We start from the raw sequence: 5,091 nt of genomic DNA on the forward strand, positions 1-5,091 counted from the left end.
TCAATTCGTCTCCAATAGTGAAATTTTCGTCAGCAAATTAATCCGTGACGAAATAATTTCGTCACCACGTTCGTCATCAATTCGTCGTCACTAAAAGTACCGGATGACGAAAATTTATTTTGTCACCTATTATTGGTATTTGGTGACGAAATATTTCGTCACTAAATGTTAAATATTTTGTCACCTATAACGTCCATTTCGTCACTAAAATTAAATAAAATTTTATTATATTTGTTTTGAGTGACAAAATATTTCGTCATTAAAAATAGCAATAAAATTTTTAGTGACAAAAATATCGTCACCAAAAGATAAAAAAAAAAAAGACCCTTCGGTGACGAAAACTTTTGTCAACAAATATTTTAATTTAGTGATGAAATAGTGAATATGTGTGACGAAATTATTTATTGGGATTAGAAAGTTTTAGTGTCAATTTTTTTTCGTCGCCAATAATAAATAAATTTTAAAAATTGAGGGGAGGGTTATATTTGAAATTTATATGTTTTTTTCAATAAAAAATACCTGTACATTTTAATAATCTATTAAATAAAATATTTAATACAAAATAATATAAAATTAAACTGTTCATTATCATAAAACAACCCAAGCAAAATACATGTCTCATAATATCAAGAAATTAATATATAACATCCAAACTATAACATCTATTCTAGTAAAATCAAAAACTTCAACACAATCAAGATAACTTGTGCATTTTAATAACCTGCTGAATATAATATCCATTACAAATCATTACAAAAACCAGTTCATTTGGTAACATCAACAAAAACCTGTTCATTTTAATCTATTCAATAAAATATCAACAAAAAAATAAGATCCATCACAATATAATCATAACCCACAACAACATAGTGAAAATACATGTTTGGTAATGTCAACAAAAACTCTTGCTATGCAGGTTACCAAATTCGTTCATCTCCAATCTGCCATTTAAAAAATAAAAAATAAAAAAAACAACAACAAAAGGTTAAGATAACCATTCACTAAATATGTTAATATGCAACCTAAAGGAGAAAAAATAAAAATTTTGTTAACATACACAATTAGGTGTAACAGCAACCAACTGTGATATATACATCTTTCAACATAAGACAAGTCTTACTACAATGGGCACATCACATCGGACATAAAGTTTAAACTACTAAACCAAATTAATCTAAAATATGTATTATAAATGGGGCACTCATGTCACAATTCAGACACCTACTAGTTCATATTACTTATGCCTATCAAGCTTTGAAATATAATTAAACTAAACTGAAAATTTGGGTGTTGAAAATCATAACAACTCTAGCATTGCTAATTAAATAAGGCATGGCTCAACCGGTTGTATTAGAAGCAAACACCACCACCTTCCTTATTTCCATTTTATTTTAATGAACAGTTTCCTACTGGAGTAAAAATGAAATGATTTTTTCACAGCAATTACAAAAAGTTCTTCCTCATTGTTCAGATCTAAATACTAACTGATTCTAAACAAAGACATAAAAAGAAGTAAGCATCATATGAATGGAAAGATGATAGACAATAGTATTCACAATTTATGGCCTTATCCAGTCACCATAAATAGGCATAACTTCGAGTATTCAAACAGCAAACTTGAGCCAATTTCCTAGAGGCTTATCCAACTTGAGGATGCCTTTTTATATTCAAGTGATATACGACAAAATGTGAATCCTCTTGAAATTAACAATTAGCATAATTAATTTCACCAAAAAACTAAATTGTTGAAACTAATGCAGGTCAGTATCTAATATATTCAAGCTTACATTGAGATGAGCATTCTACATACGAAGCCTTAGTAAAAACAAACCCAAAAAGGAGGATTATGAAGAGGACATGGTTTTTTTGACCTGCATTAAAAGGATATCAATGTCACATCCACAAAGACAGCAAGACCCATTGCTGTACCAAATCCAAGACTAGTTTAATGAGAACGAAAAACACAACAGTTTTTGTTGTCTGACGTAGTTAAAAATGTAAAGAACTATAACCCGCATGTTGTCATTAGCTATATAGTTTCCAAAAGTAGGACAATGATGGTCGAACCCCTTTACATATGCCTTGCAGTGCCTACAATAACTGACTCTCTGAAGTGGAATAGAATTCTGTGATAGCATAAATACTGAAGACTTCAGGATACATAAGATTTCAATGATAAAGAAGTAAATGCAGTGCTAAGATTTTGTGGCTAAACAGAAATTTAACATGGATAGAAAGCTGAGATATTTTCAATCAATAATGATTTGCTATGATGAAACGCAACAGAATTTAAGATAGTTCAACACATATTGCCACCAGATTACGTTTAAAGCCTTTGGCTTTTCACTATGGAATCCAGATTCCAAAAAATCAAATACTAGAAATCCAGGATCATTGTAAGCTATGAAATATAGACCCGATAATTAAAGTTTCAGTTGATATTCATAGTTCCTTGCAATCACATCTGACTACCTAGTATGTATTAAATCAAGATAATATTTGAGAAGCAAAACATGAAACAAAACTAGCAAAGCTACCAAAGCCAATTTTGAAAACTAAAATTCAAAGGATAAATTAAATGTGATCGCAAAACTCAGTGGTACTTAATGCTGTAACCGATGAAATCACCAGAATCAGCTTACTTCTTCAGCAACAAACTCATAGGGAATGTCACGAGTTGAAGGCACCAGTTCCTGCTCCAGAAGATAATTTCAATATCTGTGTTGAGTATAACGTCTAGACCAATCACAAGCATAGAGAACTCTGCATTGAGTATAACGTCTAGCAAAGGTGAAATGACTGAAAAAAAGATAATTTTTTTAAGGATGTCAGGATTCCATACAAGTCACAATTTGGAAAAAGTAGTAAGCATCATATGAATGGAAAGATGATAGACAATAGTATTCACAATTTATGACCTTATCCAGTCACAATAAATAGGCATAACTTCGAGTATTTAGACAGCAAACTTAAGCCAATTTCCTAGAGGCTTATCCAACTTGAGGATGACTTTTTATATTCAAGTGATATACAAATAACATAAATTATTCAGACAACAAACTTAAGCCAATTATTCCCTAAATTAAATCATTACAGCATATAACGTCAAACTCAAAAGCACAAGAAGTGGGGTTCAGTGAACGTCGTGAAGAGAAAATAGAAGCAAGAAGACAAGTCCAGATACCACAGTTGCTGAAACTGGTGCAAAATTTTCAGGTGAAATTATCATTACAATGCTTGAGAATAATTACACTACAAAAACCATAGAATAATTTTAAAAAATTATATCCCAATTCTAGAATTTCATCAAAGAGAACAGAGTGAACACTCGGCCAAACAAAGTTACTCCAAAACCAACCACTGAAATCTTTCAACTTTCTTCAAAAGAAGATCCCCAACTGATGAAGAATAGTGATTTTGCATTTATCTCATGAAATTGGGAGATAAACACGGGTCTTCACAAACAAGTGCTTTCCCATAAATAGAATAGAGGTCGGTAAGAAACTCGGTCTCACCAACAAAGCACGGAAAAGCATTCCTTTCTTGATTTCAATACAAAGATAGGGGACGAGTTTCGGGTTTGGCACATAGGAAGCTAACTACACACACAACACAGTAATTGAACAAGAAAGCATTCATTGTGATATATATCTCTACCAAATAACATAATTAAATTGGATTTAATTTTGCCGTAATTAAATTGGATATATTCAGACACAAATAACAAGGCAAGCAAAGCTACTAACTTTCTTGAATTTGTAAGTCTCAAGTAAGGCAGAACTAGTGTCTGTTTAAAGAAATCAATAACATGTTTGTACGAATTCATAACATAGATGTAAATAAACTAATTAAATTGGACATCAACAATAGTCTTGGCAGTAATTGAAACCTTCATAGATACATACTAGTGACACCAAAATAGAAGCCATCAAAATATATATATATATATATTTAACAACATCAATTCCAAAAACAATTGAAGTTAAGGGACTTGGTAAATTGACATTATTAAGTCCCATTTAAACATTCATAACAAGCATCCAAGTTAAAAACTAAACCCCAAATTAAAAAGCCCCAAATTTTGAAATTCAAAAACCGTAAACCCTAATTTTCAAATTGAAAAGCCTCAAATCAAAACTCAAAACCCTAATATCTAAACATGCACCTGAAATTGGACGGTGGGAAGGAGAGGTGTGAGGGCTCCGGTCGGAGGGAGAGGTGAGACGACTCCGTTTGCTTCGTTCACAGGTCTTCGTCGACAGGAGGGAGAAGCGAAAACGAACCGGGCTGCGAAGGAGGTAACTCCGAAGGACTGCTCGAGCGACGCAATGGCTGTCACGAGCGAAGCAATGGTTGTTGCTCCAAAGGACTGCTCTTCTCTCCGTCTGTCTACCCTCTATCTCTCCTCTCTCTCTCACACACACATCTCCCTGCTAGTTGTTCTCTATTTTTCCCTTTTATTGTTTTCGTTTTTTTTTTGTTTTTTTGAGACAAGGAGTAGAAATTTAGGCAAGAGAAAATTTTAATTTAGGAAAAATTTTGGAGGGCTTGTTTCAAATATTGGAAAGAAATTTGAGACAAAATTTTGTAATAAAAATTGGTTTTAATTTATATATATTTTTAAGTTTTATTATTGATGTTTGTAATTTTACCTTTATTAAAGTTTAATTAATATTTTGAATGAAAATAAATAAATTTAAGAAATTTTATTATTTTAATCAATAAATAATAATTCTATTAAAAAATAATAATAATTATATTCTTAATAATTTATTATTTAATGTTTAATATTTTTTTGAACTGATTATTAATAATTATTTCAAATCGTAACAAATTTAATTATTATTAGGAAACATTTAAAATTACGTAGTTTTGATACAAAATATGACATTTTTCTTTCTGTGACCACAATTTATTGGTCACCAAAGGTTTCGAGATCTTGCTCTTTTTTTTACCCCTCTTCCACCATTACTTTACGTGATCATATTTTTTTTTTGTCGCAAAAATTACCTATTAGCTACCAAAATGTCATTGGTCGCAAAAAACACAACTCGTTAGTGACCAAAAAAATGTTAGTCCCAGAAATTTGGT

The 5,091-nt window shown here is 31.1% G+C and overlaps 2 long non-coding RNA genes across 2 annotated transcripts; both read right to left on the reverse strand.

The window, feature by feature from the left end:
- Positions 1–684: 684 nt before the first annotated feature.
- On the reverse strand, positions 685–1,873 carry LOC145819678 (uncharacterized). Its single transcript, XR_014360453.1, has 2 exons — positions 1,788–1,873; positions 685–941 (listed from the first exon to the last, which is right to left on the reverse strand). It is a non-coding gene; the product is annotated as an uncharacterized LOC145819678 (long non-coding RNA).
- Positions 1,874–2,018: 145 nt separating this feature from the next.
- Positions 2,019–4,469, reverse strand: LOC145819679 (uncharacterized). The gene is made up of 3 exons (XR_014360454.1): positions 4,166–4,469; positions 2,643–2,799; positions 2,019–2,126 (listed from the first exon to the last, which is right to left on the reverse strand). It is a non-coding gene; the product is annotated as an uncharacterized LOC145819679 (long non-coding RNA).
- Positions 4,470–5,091: the final 622 nt, after the last annotated feature.

This window comes from Camellia sinensis, chromosome 2, assembly GCF_055761805.1.
Source record: "Camellia sinensis isolate YWXY chromosome 2, ASM5576180v1, whole genome shotgun sequence".
Classification (NCBI taxonomy): Eukaryota; Viridiplantae; Streptophyta; class Magnoliopsida; order Ericales; family Theaceae; genus Camellia; species Camellia sinensis.